We start from the raw sequence: 17,880 nt of genomic DNA on the forward strand, positions 1-17,880 counted from the left end.
CATGCGGGCGAGCGGCGGGGCGGCGGCGGTGGCCGCGGGGCTGCTGGGGGCGGCGGCGGCCGCGGCGGCGAAGCTGGCGCTGGGGCCGGGCGGGGAGGCGGCCGGAGGCCCGGTAAGGCAGGAAGGAATGGGCGCCCGCAAGCGGCTTCCCTGGGGGAGCGGGCGGCCTCCCCGGCCGGCGTTAGTCAGCCCCTGGGCCTCCCTTCCTCACGCAGCCCGCGGTGGGAGGAAACGCGCGGGATCTTCCCGGCGCTGTTCCAGGCAGCGCCCAGCACTTCCCTTCAGCGGGACGTGCCGGGAAAGCGGGGCGCGCCGGGAGAGCCGAGCCGTGACGCGGCGGGGGACCGGCCGCCTAGCTGGGGCGGGTAGCGCCGTGGGAGTGCCAGCGGGCGGGTGAGCGGCGAGGGCGGCTCGGTACGGGAATGCGTGAAGCCAGGCCCGGTCGCAGAGGCTTCGTCTGTTTTACTTGAAAAGCGGGAGTTAGTGCACTTGAACGTCAAACACCTATTCTCAGCCCGCTGTTTTGCTGAGAACGTTGTCCTTGTCCCCCTCCCGTCCTGCCCGTTGGCTGTGAGGGGAGCCGAGAGGCAGGGCGGGGGGCCGCGGCGCTGCTGGGCCGTGCCCCCGGCGAGCTCCCTTGGGCGGCCGCGGGGGACGACCTTTATCTCGCCCGTGTTTCACAAACCTTGGTGTGCTTAAGGTTCCGTGGGACCGCTGGCCTTACACCTCAAAAACACAGAACTGAGTTCTCACGCAGGCACGGCAGGCGTAGGGACGTGCACAAGGTTGTGTGTGAATGGGGAGATGCTGAGGCGGAAAGCATGTGCGAGTCATAAAAACTTGACAGGGAGATTTGTTATTCATACGGCAAATGTGTATTTGGGACTCGAAACCCAAAGGACAGCCCAAAGAGGAACTAGATTTGAAAAAGTCTAGCCTTGCAACAGGGAAAAAAAAATAGACTTGTGTGATTATTAGAAATGGTTAAAAAAGCAAAAACTCAGTACCTGCCAATCCTGTTGATCCTTTCCTATATATCAGAAAGGGTGGCAGGAAAGAGAATCAAAAAACTTAAATCCTGATACTTCTCCTAATCTCCCCCGCAAAAGGTTGCGTTCTGCGCTGACAGAAAAGCAGAACATGGAATTACTGAAAATGTTGACAGCATGTTATCTGATTATTTTTCTCCTTTAAAACGTATAGAAACGTTGCTCGTTTATTGTCAGGTTTTTGGTGGTTTGGTTGTGGGTTTTTTTGAAGGTTCTATGACAAAGGGTCGTATCATTGAGGTGGACTGTCACCAGCAGTTCAAGGGAGGTGGTCCTTCCATTTTACTCTGAACTGGTGGAGCTGCAGCCGGAGTGCTGGGTCCAGTTCTAGGCTTTCCGGTACGAAAAAGAGATGGAGCTGCTGGACAGGGTCCAGCAAAGGGACCAGAGCATCCCTCTACAAGGAGAGGCTGAAAGAGCTGGGACTATTCAGCCTGGGGAAGAGAAAGCTCAGAGGGATCTCATCAATACGTATAAATACCTGAAGGGAGGGGGCCAGGCTTTTTGCAGTGGAGCTCAGTGACAGGACCAGAGGTGATGGGCACCAGCTGAAACACCAAGGGTTCCCTCTGAACATCAGGAAACATTTTTTTCATTGTGAGGGTGACTGAGCACTGGTACAGGTTACCTAGGGAGGTGGTAGAGTCTCCATCCTTGGAGATATCAAACCCTGTCTAGATATGGTCCTGGACAACTGGCTGTAAGAGTGGCGAGGTTGAACCAGATAATCTCCAGAGGTCCCTTCCAACCTCAACCATGCTGTGATTCTGTGTTTCCATTTCTTTGTTCTAGACAAACTAGTTCAGTTACTTCTTTCAGGTCCGTTCAAGGTAATAATTATGAACAAAAGTCATTAGTTTAGCTGTAAAAAACCAGGTTGTAAGTAAATGGCATAATCTTCCTAGTAGCTTAAATTGCACTGAACTGTAGACGCTAGAGTGTTTCAGAGGGCTCCCTTTGAATCCCGCATGCTGGCTGCAAAGGCTTTTCTGCAGAGGTGACAGAGGCTCAAGGAGTTTTGCGTTTGAGGAAGAGCTACAGAAATATAAAAATAAATATGAGAGCAGCCATCGCTTGTGCAGTGTGGAAAGTGGTGACAAATGTTAGAAGTGCATTGACGCTTCTAACAGGTTATGATGTAGGGTAGCAGGATACTTGATGACAGCATGAAGGTAGATTTCCTGGCCAGAAGAATGTGTTGTGATGGCCTAGCCTGAGAGTGGCCTGATGAAGAGGGGTCATTTCACGTGAACAAAAGTTGTCCTTTACTTTCCCCTCTCCCCTGCCAAACTTCATCTAAAATTACTTCTGCCACTTCAGGTGTGATTCTAGATTATCTGAAATGTACACTAAAATTAATCTCCTCTTAGAAAAGCAATCAGAACAGTAATCCTTGACTCACTAGGCTTGCTTGGCTGAGCCCATGGCAGGGGAGGAATTTATACCTCCCTCCTTCCTTGTGGAGAGCACCTGGAGATGTTCTTATCTCTCTGCGTGCCATTGCAATGACCACTCTTCTGCCCACTACACAGAGGGTCTCAACCTCCCTCTGGAAAGCCTTCCTTCTGGGCAGAGCACACTGCAGCTGATTTCCCTGTCTCTGTAACAGAAGCAGATCAGAAGAAGAACCCATGGTTTCAGAGTCACTTTCGAAGATAGCATAGTTGCTGTGATGGTGGAACCAGCTTTGCTCTACCACTGATAGACTAACTCAACTCAAGCAGGACCTCTGGAGGTCTCTGGTCCAACCCCTGCTGTGCAACAGGTTGTTCATGACCTTCTCCGGTGAATTTTTGAATACCTCCAAGGTTGGAGAGCCCATGACCTCTGTTCCAGTGTTTGATCACCTTTGTTTTCCCTTGTATCAGATCAAAATATCACTTGTTCCAAAATTTATTTGCTGCTTCTTTTCATATCCCAGTGCACCTGAGAGAGGAACCTGGGCTCCATCCTCTCTACGCCCTCAGGTGGATGGTTGAAAACAGTATGTCCTGGTTTCAGTTGGGATGGAGTTAATTTTCTTCTTAGTAGCTAGTTGCTAGGACAATGTTGATAGCACACTGATGGTTTTGGTTGTTGCTGGGTGATGTTTATACCAAATCAAGGACTTTTTTGTTTCTTGGCCTCTGCCAGTGAGAGAGCTGGAGGGGCATGGGAAATTGGGAAGGGACACAGCCAGGACAGGTGACCCAAGCTAGCCAAAGGGGTATTCCAGACCATACGACATCATGCTGAGTATATAAACTGGGGGAAGAAGAAGGAAGGGGGGGGACATCTGGCATTACGGTGTTTTTCTTCCCGAGTAACCGTTACGCGTGATGGAGCCCTGCTGTCCTGGGGATGGCCAAACACCTGCCTGCCCATGGGAAGCAGTGAATGAATTCCTTGCTTTGCTTTGCTTGTGTGCGCAGCTTTTGCTTTACCTATTAAATTGTTCTTATCTCAACCCTCAAGTTTTGCATTCCTTTCCAATTCTCCTCCCCATCCCTCTGGGTGAGGGGGAGTGAGCAAGTGGCTGCGTGGTGCTTGGTTGCCGGCCGGGGTTAAACCACAACATAGTAACAAGATCTCTTTTTCTTAAGGCTTTTTTTTTCCCCAGCAGCGTACCTTGGTAGGCTCTTTCTGATCCAGAAATACACTGAATTTAGGTGAAACACAGAGAATTGTTTTCCCCTCTTATCTTTCACTCCCAAATCTGCCTACCCACTGGAGGTGTGTGTGGATGTACACAACTGCCCTGAGCAAGGTAAAACTCACTCCCTGGTCACACAGGCAGGGGGTGAAGCTGGGAAGCAAACCCCATCCTGCGGTGGGGCATAACACATCAGAAGGTTTCTTCCTTAGAGGACCGGTGGCAGCTGGGTATGATTGTTCCTCTTTCTCTCTCTAGGGTTTGCCAGGGCAGCGGTGGGAAAACAAAAGTGCTTCACTGGTAGGAATTATCATTTACTGTTGCCCTGATAAAGTTGGAGACTTTTGCCACAAGTGGGGCAGAATGAGGCCAAACACCTGAACCGTGCCTCGCTGGGATGGGATTAGTCTCAGAGAGCTTGCACCAGCCATCAAGCAGGGATTTGCTTTACAGCCTTTTCCTTTTAGCTTTGTACTTGCTACATCACTTGCTTCGGAGGTCCCTGTGGCCTCCCCTAGCTTGCAGTTCTTAATTTCTTCTTCCGAGTGGGAGCAGAACACGATTGGTGACCCCCATTGATTTGGGTGGCTGGCAGGGGGCTGCAGTTACAGCCATTCCCACGGGGCAGGTGCTGCCTCTCAGCTGTGTTTGTTGGTGGCTTCATGCCTACGTTTCCGTCTGCTTTGAGATGGATCCCACCATGGCCTGAAAGGTGACAGGCTAGGAAGGCATGATCGCCATGGGCGTAGGCAAAGCCTTGCCTTCACTTGCCCTTGTGTGCTTCCCAAGTGTTATGCGAAAGTCATGATCTGCCTGTGATCTCCTCCCTTGGTGTCTTCACATCAAGGACATGGTACCCAGGGCCTAGGGAGATGGCTGCAGCAGCTAAAACTATGGGTGTGGGGGGGGGACTGGGAACGGTGAAGGCTTTTTAGGTAAAACGGTGCCTTTTTTTCAGACTGAGACTGTTAAATGTCTTGTTACGTTGTCTTGAGGGGGATCTTTCTTGAGAACCTAGTTGGCCTTGAAGGCCCTTGAATTCAGAGGGGTAGTTTTATTGCCACTAAATGCTGGAGCAGAGAGCTCTCAGTAAATCCGCTCTCCAGCAGGCATGCAAAACAAGGCACGATGCCCCTCAGCTCTCTCGTTCCTCCCAGAGGACCCTGCTCTGCCCTCACTGCAGCAGTAAAGCAGGCCAGGTCAGGGGAGGTGGTGAGGACCACTGGTTTGGGACCACGCTGGTCTCAGCCCACATTCACAACAGATGGGTCCTGTACCACGCAGCACCAGCACGTACATCTTTGGTGTGTGTTTGGCAGGACTGCATTTGACACTTTCCCATGCAGGTAGTGCTGAGTGAAGGCATTTCACTGCATTGCGTGTGCACCAGGGCTTTCTGGAATTCAGCTTCTGGCGTGGCAGCTGCTGTACGTTGTCCCAGCACTTCTCAGCTTGTAGTCTGAGGCTGGACTCACGGCAGGACGTGCCAGGGTGATGCTTCATCCAGGGCTGTTTCCTTCTGCGACTTAATATATTCATCTTCATGTAATACCAGCTGTAATTCAGCTTCAAAAGCCCACGCTGTTGGGTTTTTCTCCAAAGTGCCTGTGAATTAGTGAGGGCAAGTGAGTGGTCAGTGAAAATGTGCTGGGGTTTCCCTTTATCCTACAGCTGCCTGTGCTGCTTCGCATCAGCTGCGTTGGCTTGGTGTTTGCGTGCAATGCAGTGATGTGGACGGTCTTTGCAAAAGCCCTGCGACTCTCCTCCTCCTCAGCCGCTGCCTCTGTCACAACGACAGCCTCCAACTTCATCTTCTCGGTGAGTAGATCCCTTCCCCAGGTGCTGAAGCCTGGAGGAGCACAGCGATGTGAGAATGGTTGTGCTGGATGTGACTGGTCGTAGCTCATTTCCCAGTGTGACTGGCATTGCTGGCCACAGGGGGGGAGTTACAGGCAGATGTGAAATGACTGTGTCAGGCCTCAGCTGCTCTGACAGTTTATGACAGAGGCTATAGGACTTTTCTGGGTGGTGCAGGAGGAAGGATGCTGCTGCCCAGCGCAGTGCCTGGGTTTACTGAACTTTTCTAATTGCCAGTGAGAGCCAGAGCTGGGAGCTTTGCTTTGTTTTGCTTTTCCTTTGCAACACCTGACCTATGACAAGCCAAAGCCACCCTAGCTGGGTGTGAAGATGCACCGCCTTTAGTCACAGCAAGAGCATTTGTGACCTGCAGGTTTTTTCTGCTCACTTTTCACTCTCAGCAACTGTCCACCTTGATTCCGTGCTGCAACTTGCAGTCATGGTGGTGTCTAAAACTCAAGTTAGTGAGGCCCTTTTTTTATTGACTGGGGTTGCCCAGTCACCTGGAGATTTGGCTGCCAAGAGGTGCTGGAAAGCTAGCAAAGCACACACCTCTGTGTGCTTTAGCATCTCTATGCTAAAATCCTGCTTTGGGACTGTGATATGGCTGTGTTTCCAGGCTGTATAGTAGAATAGGTCATCTCTGGCATCACCTGCAGCAGCCATTTCTGTTGGTGGTCCCAGCAGGCGTTTCCTCCAGCAGGTTTTGTCTAGGGCTGGCTCTCCCAGTAGAATTCCTCACAGCTCTGGCAGCGGCAGGAGGTTTTGGGGCAGCTCAGCCCAGTAAAGCTTTGTCTCTGTCTTTCCTTTTAGGCCATCCTGGGCAAGCTTCTCTTTGGAGAGACGTGGACACCTCTGTGGTGGATCGGCCTCGCCATGATACTCTGTGGCCTTGTGCTGCTGCATACAGCTGTGCCCCAGCCAGCGCATCTCCCAGCGGAGAAGAAGGAGGCGTGATGGCTGCTGAGGGGACACAGCACCACACTGCCCCTTGCCCCTCACCAGCCTGCCCCATGACAGTGTCCCCAGTCCCCAGCTGACCTCAGACCGGCTTAACCCTTGCTCACCTGCTGATCTGCTGACGTGCAACATCACACTGGTTACATCTTTCAGAGCAGGTCAGTGTGTGGCAGTGGCAGCCTTGGAGGAAGCTGGTCTGCTCTGAGTCAGTATTATAGAAATTGGGGCCAGAAGTTTATCAGCCACGCCTCCTCATCACACCCTGCGGCTGCAGTTTTCCCAGTTTGGTGAAAGCTGAAAGTAAACATGGTGGTTGTGGAAGGTGCCTGTGTGTCAAGTACTTTTCCATAAGAGGACCTGTCCCAAAATAGAAAATCAGTCGGGAGTAGACGCTGAAGGCAGCTGATACTTCCGCTGTGCTGTTCTGGACTTCCCTCTCGGCCTCTTGAAATGACCCCATGCCTGCTGCTGCCAGTAAGGCTGTGGAGCCTTTCATTAACTCTTCCAGCTTCCCCTGTCAGTCACCTACACCTTGCAACTTGCCATTTGTCTAGCTTCTGATTTCCACTTGCCTATTCCTGACGTTACTCACTGTAACGTTCTTGCTCTTTCCTTTAAACTCTTAACCAGGATGGGGTTTTGGTCACCATTCCTGCTGTAATTTTGGCACAGCACAACAGGCTGCATGAAAACAGTCAGCTGCTTTCACTAGGAGCATCCATGTTCAACACATCCTGCCTCCCCACTTATGTTCGCAGTTGCTTTAACATTTGGTAGAATGGACTTTCTCAAGCAGCGTGGTTTTTTTTATACCTCTGGATGATGCCGATTCCCATTTGTGTGATGTAATCAGCCAGATCACTGGTACCCACACGTACCCTAAATTTTGGGTCAGCGATTACTCTGTGTTCAGGTGTTGACACGGTGCATGTGTCAAGAGATCCTAATTTCTAAGTTATCAACTTCTTTCCCCAGGCCACACGTCTGTTTTTACTTGGAAATTTTTTAGATGCAGTCCTAATTGAGAAATGTAATTATGTCTATAAATGTATGCATCATGCTGGTAATAATCACTTGTTTGCTCTGGGCTTGCCACATTGCTTCTGTCTTCTCGAAACCACAGAAAGTGAGTCACAGTTGTGGCATGTGCAGCAAACCTAAGAACACGTTTCTGTGAGCCTCTATCAGAACCTCTCAGGTTTATCGTGACTGGCAGATCTGTGTCATGTCCAGCAGGAGCATTAAAATAGGCTAGTGGGTGAAAATGCCACTGGATTTGGGTTTGTGCCTTTTCCTCCTTTGTATCAGAAAGACAAAAAATCAGTGTCCCCAGTAGAGGCCAGAGGCTGTTTACTCCAAGTCCCCTGCTTTGGGAGAGACCATTCTAGCTCATCACATCTGGCAGCTGTGTCCCTGTCCCAGGAAGGGCAAAGCCTTTGCCTCTCAACTAGGTGTGCTCGTAAGTCTTCCCCCCCAAAGAGAGGAGCTGCATATGTGGCGGGGGAGAAGGCAGAGTGCTCTGAGTGTCTTTCCTCCTTACCAGCATGGGTCTTTGCACCTGGGGAGCTATTCAGGTAGCAGCAGTAACAGAAAGAGTTGGACGCATCTGGCTGCCTGGTAAGCTGGGAGCCGATACGATGACCCAGCATCCCTCATATGTCTGCAGAGAAGACAACCGGGAGTTATGCAGTTCTAAGTACATCTAGTCTCCTTAGATCTTCGTATATGATGGAGAAATTAATGAAGGCTGCAAGCCTGATTTATTTGCCCTCAGCCAGCTGTAAGCTGTGGCTGCCTTCATGCGAACCGCAGGAGAAGGACAGGACTCTCCTCTCTGGTTAATCTGGCTGTTGCCCCTCCTCCTAACAAACCTTTTGGAAAATTCTTTACTATGCACTATCTCAGAACTGACATGTCTTTATTACAGTCAGTGGAGGTTAAGGGTCTAGGAAGTGTTTGCACAGGTGCAGAAAGTGAGAGCAGCATTCTACTTGGTGATGCTCACTCTTAAGGCAGAGGAACGGAAACTAGGGCTGTAAATTCACTGTTGTAAATACTTGAAGGTGGGAATGGAAACGAGTTTCCCACCAGTTCCTGTGGGAGGAAAAGATCACCAAGCAGGGCACATTCTTTGGCAGAATTCCTCTTTCCTATGTGCCCGGGGTTTGGCCCACGTGTGCCAGTGTTTCTTGTCAGCATGGGGCCAGGGCTGCAAGAAGGGCTGCAATTGCCATATAGCAAAGCGGTGCACTTCTGGTATATAGTTCACGTGTGGTCATCCAAAATGCAGCTGGAGGTCATCTCAGAAAGGAGTGCTAGCGACTCTAAATTAAAGCACTGTCCAAAATTCAGTGGCTAAAATTTAATATCTGCAGATGTTTTAGACCACACACACACACAGAAGCGGTGTGAGACTAATGAGTGAGCTGTGTTTGAAGAGTGACCAGTTCAAATGTGGTAGACCTTGTAAGGTGGCTGAAGTTCATGCTTGTTATACCAGGGCAGAAGGTGGGTTATCGTTACGCAGGAACTTGCGTGGAGTTTCTGCACACCTGAGCCAGTGTATTCTTAGACATGGGTCTCAGGCACAAATTTCCCCTCAAAATTCCATCAAAATATGCTTTTGTTTGCGTATCTCCTAGGTGTTGATTGTAATGACTCTTTCCTGCACCTTCCCCTCATTCTGAAACACAACCCTAATCTCTCCACATCTTGTTCATCAGATTTTCCTCAACCAGGGCTATACCATGTCACACTTTAAACAGTAGAAGAAGCAGGTACATGGTTAACAGCAAGGCTCACAATGTTGCTTATGAAGATTGAAGTAAGTATTCTTGAATTAATGTGGGAAACGATTGAAAAATCTGTTGTATAAACAAAGTCCAAGAGTGTTATATTCTAAGATAAATAATACCTTGTTTACAGGGAACAAAGCCAAATGAAATTATAGTTGCAGTTGAACCTTAAAGCACGGTTTGACTGATTAGATAAGGAACTGTACATAATATCTGAGAAATTTCATGTTGTTATTGAGAAGGAGCCACTGAAACTTGAAAGGGTTGTACAACGTCATGGTCACAGCATATATCAAAATAACTTGGAGGTATGGTATGTTTGCCTGGGTGATTAGTAGAAATACATGGGATAAACAAGATCAGTAGATTGTTCTGCTGGGTCTGGCAAACTTAAACTTTTCAAGGAATTTGATTCAGTGCCCTGTGTTAACCCTTCAGAGACCTTAAATACTGATCCCGTTTCAAGGATGTCATGCACACACTTAATTCTACTAAAATATTGCAAGCAGTGGGGTGTTCTCAGAGAAGGGAGTCATGGTGACTCAGCGCACCAGAAGAGTGGTGCCATGGCTCTGACCTTGTCTGTCACAGAAAACCCATGAAGTTATGAATAAACAGGTGCTAATCCTGGTGCCATGTGCTCTGCTCCCACTCACCGCCTGCAGAAGAGCAGCAGCAAGCCTTCCTTTTGGGGGCCCGAGAGCTGTAGAGGGGAGTTACGCAGGGTGGGCACTTGTCCGCAGCAAACATCATGGTGCCTGCAGCTTGCTCGGTCTTGCAGAAAAATTGAGTGATCTCAAGTCAGCGGTAAAAGCTTTCTCAGGAGAGCCAGGATTTTGCCTCTAAAAATCAAGTGGATGTGGTGTTGCGCTGTCTCACTTTTTAAAGGAAAGGATTGCAAGAAGACAGCATTTCTGAAAACGCGGTCCTGAGGAAGAAACACAATGCCTTCTAGCTTCAGGCAGAAGGTGGCTGGTTGGGCGAGGTATGTTTCAGTGCCCTTTCTAAGGCAAGTCTGTTTCTAGATACTTAAATACCAGGAAAAAAAAAATTAAAAAAAAAAGGTCGGTGATTTGCCTGTAAAATCTGAAATGTGGTCCTGAGCCATGGGAAGCATGGACAGGGAGGTCCCCAGGGTCGGGCAGGGGCAGTCAGTCCCTGTGGTACCCTCAGGGCCCTGATGTAGTCAGTGGCTGTACCTGGGGTGTCATTTCCAGTGCTGGACACCTTGGTTCCAAGAGAGCTGTTGGGAAACTGGTCTGACACGAGCATACCAAGATGGCAAGGCCCTAACACGGAGGGCCTGAAGGATGTGGGCTTGTTGGAGATAGGGAGGCTCAGGGAGACCTGGACGGCAGCCAACACGTGCTTGGAGAGGAGTCATAGGGGCAACGGAGCCAAGCTCTGCTCCGTAGAAATGGCCAGAACAAGAACAGTCAACAGACACAGGTCGTGTCTTGGGAGTTTCAAGCTGGGCATCAGTCAAAGAAAGGTCACCAGGAAGTTAGTTGCCCAGAGAAGCAGCAGACTCTCCACCCAGGGAAGTTTTTGAGGGTCAGCTAGACAAGACCTCAGCTGACCCAATGTAATGTTGGTGACCATCAGATCTGGGCAGGAGGTTGGACTTCTGTGACCTGTGGAAGGATTTAATGGGCAACACCATCTATAACTGAAATTGGTTTGCCCTTTTGCTTGCAGGCTCGGCGGTGCCCGTTAAATGCTGCTGTGCCACGGAAAGATTCCTCCTCGAGGCGCCACACAGACCTAGGCCTCCAGGGGCTTGTTGGCTAACCACAGAAACCGTAAGAGACACTTGTGTATGTATTCATAGCCTGGAACCAAATGCACTGTTACCAAAGGAGAAGCACCCCGCTGTACTCAGCTGCTGCTCATGAAATGCTTTCTGCACTCGCACCTTTGCTGGTTGAGGAGACTGCCTGCTGAGTGCGAAGCTGGCGGTGGCTCTGGGGCAGGGTAATGGTGGCCAGCTGCAGCACCCCAGCACGGGGTGACCCAAGCCCTGGGAAGCCTGGACCTTGCAGTGCTCCATCCCGTAGCTGCGTGCAGCACTGCAGTAACCCGTGTCCAGCAGCAGCACGTGACGCACGCAGGACACTGTTTGCCCTGCGGAGCAACCAACCAGCCACTCTGTTCAAGGAAACCTTCTGGTTTCTGACTGTTTAATAACCCTCTTAGTTGTTTGAGTACTTCCTCCACGTTTAAGGAAAAGTTGCTGTTAGTGGCTGTACTAATTGCCAAGGCTTCGTAAGCAACTCCCCCGGCTACTACAGCCCTTGGAGTCCAGAGGAATTGCTGGTGCTGGTTTAATGCTTGGGGAGCTCCTGGGTCGGGCTTCCGACACATTTTGCTGGAGGGAGATGATGCACACCCTGCTCAACCCTGCACAGGTCTTGCACGGCACAGAGGCTCCTCGGCACCCCCCGGGGATAAAGCCACAACAACGGAAGTAAGTGGAAGGGTTGGAAAGAGTGGTAGCAAGTGAGGCATGGCAGGTGGTACCACCACTTTTTCAAAGATTCATGTACATTTTGAATTCGTTGCTCAGTCTGGCTTTGTTCAGAGGTCACTAGGACCTGTGGTTTCATCCCACCTGTGGGAGCTGGGGCTGGCCTCAGCCATGTGGGCAGCTCCCCTCCTCCCCTGGCGAAGCAGAACCTCTCTGGTTTTGCAGAGACAGATGAGAGTCAAACAACTGCTTGGCACCGTGACCTGCTCTCAGTGTGTCTGCACGGTCTAAACATCGACTGGGACTTCAAACCTAATTGCTTTCAGTGAGTTAAGGCCACACGTAGGGAGAAATGAGAAGTGCCCCAGGGAAGGATGAGGCATTACAAATGCTGCATCTGCTGCCAAGTGACTGTTTCCTCATTCGGAGAAGTATTCTGAATAACTCGTTCATGTCAGGACATTGCAGGGTTAGGCAACTCACAGGGGTATGGCCCTGCCTGGAACCAGTGCCGCATGAAAAGGCTTCCTAAGGAACCCTGGTTGGCATGGACCTGCTCCAGCTGCCCGGGTGAGAGCATCTTGTGCTGCTGTGAAGGACAATGGCCTGGATGCTGCAAAGAGGGGTTGAGTATGCTGGTCTGGTTGCTTTTCAGGACAAATAGGCACAGAGCCCTGCCCTCAGTCAGTCCCACAGTACCAGGGAGACCACCACACACGACATCCAGACATCCAGGGGTGGGCCCAAAGACTTTGCACTCAGCATGTTTTAGATCTACTCCCATTCAGCGTAGGAGCTGGTTCCCCAGGAACCTGCAAATCCTCCTTGTCTAGGAAGGTTCTCCCTTCCCACCACGTAGCAATTTCAGTCGCGCTGCTGGCTGGCAGGAATGCAGCATGGCATAACCAGACCTATAGTCTGTAGACTGTACATTTGTATGTATATAGACACCCACACAGACAGATGGGAGAAACTGTTACACCACCCCTGCAGAAAAGAAATGTTATTTGAAGACACTGGTGTGCAAATTTATTTTTTCACTTGGACGTGTGCAAACAAACACATATCCTGTAGGTAGGAAAGTATTCTGTCATTATTTTCCTTGTTCTCTGAAGCTGGTTTTAATATATGGATAGACTATTTCATCCCTGATTCAATATTTGTGCTATTGATTTCCTTGCTCATGCCATTTATTTTTTGCAGTCCTCTTTTGCTTTATTTTTCCTCGTACCTTTTCATACTGTTTGCTTTAGGTGTAGTCTGTGGAGATATGTCCACACTGCAATCAGCCAGTGTGGTCACACATGCACACTCGAAGCTAGTTCCTGGGTCAATGGCAGTAGGGTGAGTACAGCCCTGGAGTAACTGCACCCACCCTGTTGCACCCTTTCCAAGCACACACCGTGGGCTGCAGGACCACGCTTCAGAGGGTGGAGGGGTCCTTCTCCCCATCTCGAGTCTCTTGATGGGGTGGGACAAAGGTGCGAGGAGCAAGTTAGCAAGCTAGGGCTGTTCAGTGTAGGAAAGAGGCGGTGGTGGTTTGTAACAGGGGCTGAGAAGACCACGAGTTGCGTGGAGAAATTAAGCTGGGGTAGCCGTTGACTGTCTCTCCTCCACCACAAGGACGGGGCACAAGGGAAGCTAGCAAGCAGTAGCTTCAAAGCCAGAGGATCTTCCTCAGCCTACAGTGTGTCATTCAGCAGAGCTGAATGCTCTGCTGCCTGCAGGACGCAGCAGAGGCTGGTGGATTCCTTGGGTTCAAAAAGGTGGTAATTTAAAGGAAAAAAATAATAATAAAAAAAAGAAGCTTCTGTGAGGAAGAAGTGGCAGGATGGAGATACTCTATTATTTGTTGCACAAAATTCTGAAGTATTGTTTTGCTGAGAAGCAGAAGTACCTTGTCTTGAGTCATTTTAGTTCAACATAAACATCATCTCGGCACTGGAGCTTGCTAATTTCAGCATTTCTGGTGCAACAGTTGAACCAGAGTTGAGGGTCAAGCAGTCATAGCACTGAAATCCCAAGCTCAGCTTCCACACGTGTTTTGATTCCTATATCTGGACTGATTTTGTCTCTTGCATCTCAGCCAGGGAAGCGTAACAGGATCTTGAAAAATACCCAGAAAAGGTATTTTAATGTTGCAGCATTTTGGCTTGTTAAAGCAGCTCTGTATTTTTTCCAAGATGGCCTGGCCTAAACCCTCAATTTCCTATGGTGACCACAGGACTTCTCTTTCAGATTTAACACCAGCCAGCAAGTGCCATGCAGCCGCTCGCTCACACATGCAGCCTGGTGCAGGACGGGGAGGAGAATCAGAAAAAGGTAAAAACCAGAAAAAAGTAAACCCCGTAGGTTCAAATAAGAATAGTTTAATAATTGAAATAAAGTTTTAAAAAAATTAATAACAACAATAATAATAATGAAGAGGAGAGGGAAAGAGAGAGGAAAAAAATCAAGTGATGCACAAAAACAGTTGCCCACCACCCGCTGGCCAATACCCAGAAGTGATCAGCAGCCCCCAGCCAGCACACACACGCACCAGTTTATATACTGAGTGTGACGTTCTGTGGTATGGAATATCCCTTTGGCTAGTTCGGGTCAGCTGTCCTGGCCACGCTCCCTCCCGGCGCTGGCAGGGCTTGGGAAACTGAGAAGTCCTTGACTTAGGGACACTGCTCAGCCACAACGGCATCATCCATGTGTTACCAGTGTTACTCTCATGCTAAATGTACAACGCAGATACTAAGAAGCACATCAATTCTACCCCAGCCGAAACCAGGACACAGGGCAGCGAGAGTGCTACACGAGAACTTTTTGCTTGAGTAGCTATAAGCCTGCGTTTGGCGTATGTGCAGTTTTGGCCTCTGTTTTCTCTCTCTGCTTTTTTCAGGAGCAGACCCCTGGGTGGTGCTGGGTTGGGCACAGAGTGATGTGGTTTTCATTTCTTCTGGAGGTAAATGCCCAAAGCTGGTCACCTACATCCTTAACTTAGGTCCAAAAACCCTCTTTCAAGGTTCAGTGAGAAGGAAACAATGAACTACCGTAGACATTTTATAACATCAATCACATCTCTGGTATTTGACTCTGGGAAACTCATTACCAGGTAGCTGGGGTCAGATGACTTGGAATCAGTTAAAATCTGGGCTTGGCCATTTTGCATCAACCCCTGATGTCCAATTGCCTGTCACAGGTTGGTTCATTTAAGACCAGGAGAGAAGCTGCCTCCTGGGAACATGGGATGCCCTCAGGGCATGGCTGACAGGCCACTGTCATGGCCCATGGTTGGTGCAGTGAGTGAGAAGTGATCAGATCAACACTCCTTTCAGAGTAAGAGCGGCACTGGCGTGTCAGGATCATTACGTGGACGAGATGTGTCTCACTACTAGGAAATTCCTAATGACTGGGATATAAGCTTAATGAAGTGATGGGCGGGGAGACACCAACATAGCACGCCAAATAAGGTCCGGCTCAAAAGACACGGACCGAATCCTTGGCTGATCTGTCTGCAGTTGTTTTTCTTTTTATTCCCCCAAGACTTCTCATCACTTTTCATTTCCTACGCTGTGATTCACAAAGGACTCAACTTGTACTAGATGGTACATGCAGGAGCAGTCCTGCTGTGGTCAGTGGAAGGGACCTCCTTGCCGTGGTGCCCCTCAGGACCCAGACACGGGCTGTATGTAGCGTGTACCTTGGCGGATGCACCACTCACCCCCATACCTCGGAGCAACTCCTCAGGGTGGCCGGGAGGATGAGTTCGTCTTTCCAGAGTGCCAAAAAGGAAACCTTTGGTGCTTTTGATCTGTGTTTTGAGTGTTACTCTGATTGAACATAGAACAAACAGAAGCAACTTGAAGCCTTAGATGGTTATAAAAAATGTAGATCCATACACTGCTATTATAAAAGGCAACTTCTCCATAACTAGACATGGTGTGGCAAGTAAATGATGTAAAACTAAGGACTGGGTTGCACTTCATGTCTTTCCTACTTGGTATTGGTATCTGTGGTCGTGGTTTGGATGTCTAGACTTGTTTTTTCATTTTTGATACACAAAATAAAACCTGAACAAAGGGCAAGCTTGTAAACAGGAGCAGCCACTGGAGAAAAATGATGGTATTCATTTGCATTTTATTACCTGCTTATGACAGTTAGTAAGGTGACTTTCCTTATAGCAGATACATGCAGATATGGCTGATAGCCTCTGGTATCTGGTTTTGCAAGCTGGGAAGTGAGTTGCTGAAGTTACTGGTAAGAGACTGGAAATGGCCTGTGAAAAATATATCATAGAATTAGAGAACCATAGAACGGTTTGGGTTGGAAGGGACCTTAAAGATCATCTAGTTCCAACCCCCTGCCATGGGCAGAGACACCTTCCACTAGCCCAGGTTGCTCAAAGCCCCATCCAGCCTGGCCTTGAACACTGCCAGGGATGGGCCATCCACAATGTTTTTCCTGTTTCTGTTAATTAGAAGAGTATACTTTTATGAGATAGATTGACGTGATTAACTGTTGTGACTGTTTGGGGAAAAAAAATCAAAAGGGCTGGTATTTTTCATAGCTTCACCAAGGAGGAGGAAAAGAAGTCATGCTGCTGAATCACAGCCAGCCACTCTGGCCAGCAAAGACAAAGAGAGATTTGCTTGTAGGAAGGACGGAAATCACCTGCTGACAACATGAAACAAGGTAAAACTATGCCTTTGAAATATGTTCCTGCAGTTGAAGTTGAAATCTCTTTTCTCAGACCTTACGAAGAGCAGTCTCGGGCGGTATTACAAATACAAAGGTTCGATGTTCTCTCCTGGCAGGAAAAACTTGTATGAGCCAGGGGAGAAAGTTAATGTAAGAGTGTTGTATCACATGCCAAGTTTAGTGTCATTGAATCGAGGTACTACCAGTGCATAGAAAAAAATCATGGGAGCAGGGAAAACGAGTAGATGCACAAAGTGAAAGAACTGAAAGCTAGATGCTGTAATAAACAAAAAATTCCTGTAACAGTCAAAAGGTCAACCACCTTCCAAGGTGGAGAAGGTTCATGGCAGAGCAGAACCCACACCCATTCAACTTCTACAATCTTTCCTTGAATTCTGATGTTCAAAGTGAGGGTCAGAACGTGCATGCAGTTGAAATCAGCCTTTTGCGAAACCCTATAGGACTGGAAATGTGAGTGTTCCTGGTGACTACATGCCCTGCTTCCACCACTGACCATCTGGCACGCACCTAACAAAATTTTTTCAGGAACGAAGTGTTACTGACATCAACCCGTTCCTGTTTGCGAAAATCTGTAAATTTTTCTGTAGAACTGAGACACATTGCTGTGTCAACACAATTTAATCTGCCTCCAACCAAGCATGGAATGATATATATGCTGATAACAGGTTGGGACTGGATTAGAAGGCTACTGTCAGTGATTTCAGATGAAGTGGATTGCTCTCTTCCTGCAATTAAGTGGAAACCAGTAAAATACATCATAAACATTCAGATTATATCTGTTATTGGTTATGTTGTTGTACTGACATTCCACATATACTTTACTTCATGCCATGCTGTTTCTAAAGACAAACGTCTTTCACTCTTTGGGAGGAAAGACATGCAGTGTAAAAGCAATGCTGAAAGGTAAATTGGGGTTACAGTGGGGTTTTTTCAGTAGTAAAATAGGTAATTGCCAGCACATTGTCTGATGCTGAATGGTGAGTGATGCTCTGTCTAAGAACGCTGGCGGTTTGGATGTTCCTACAGATGTCCCACAAGATTGTAGATGTGTACTGAACCCTCGGTGCCCTGTGATGCACTAGTGATGCTCTCAACTAAGGACACCCAACATACACCTGCTAGCGAGTAGTGACATGCTCAAAGGGAGGGATCTGCCAACTCAGCACCTAGCTTACGCTGACATTTCAGCACCAAATGAAACAGTCCTCCTGAAGTAAATACCTAGCTACCTGAGCTGATGGAGAAAAGTCAGTGCCTTTGAAGGCTTCCACAGGGAGATCTTGTTTAGGGAGATCCTACGTTTAGGTGTGCCCGCCTTGCAAACTGAATCCTGCCTTGCTGGACCCTGGGCTGCTGCCACGAAGGGAGGCATTGAGGCCTGAGGCTGCTCCCATGGCTGAGCTGCCACTT

General features: G+C 48.9%; 1 long non-coding RNA gene across 2 annotated transcripts; it reads left to right on the top strand.

The window, feature by feature from the left end:
* Window positions 1-52: 52 nt before the first annotated feature.
* Window positions 53-16,438, top strand: LOC121086248. 2 transcript variants are annotated; one of them, XR_005827312.1, is made up of 8 exons: window positions 53-112; window positions 5,353-5,499; window positions 6,352-6,656; window positions 9,222-9,322; window positions 10,992-11,095; window positions 11,702-11,760; window positions 13,999-14,713; window positions 16,319-16,438. It is a non-coding gene; the product is annotated as an uncharacterized LOC121086248 (long non-coding RNA). The 2 variants fall into 2 exon arrangements; XR_005827313.1 differs by lacking the exon at window positions 53-112 and adding an exon at window positions 132-393.
* The last annotated feature ends 1,442 nt before the right edge of the window (window positions 16,439-17,880 follow it).

The sequence above is a fragment of the Falco naumanni genome, chromosome 4, assembly GCF_017639655.2.
Source record: "Falco naumanni isolate bFalNau1 chromosome 4, bFalNau1.pat, whole genome shotgun sequence".
Classification (NCBI taxonomy): domain Eukaryota; kingdom Metazoa; phylum Chordata; class Aves; order Falconiformes; family Falconidae; genus Falco; species Falco naumanni.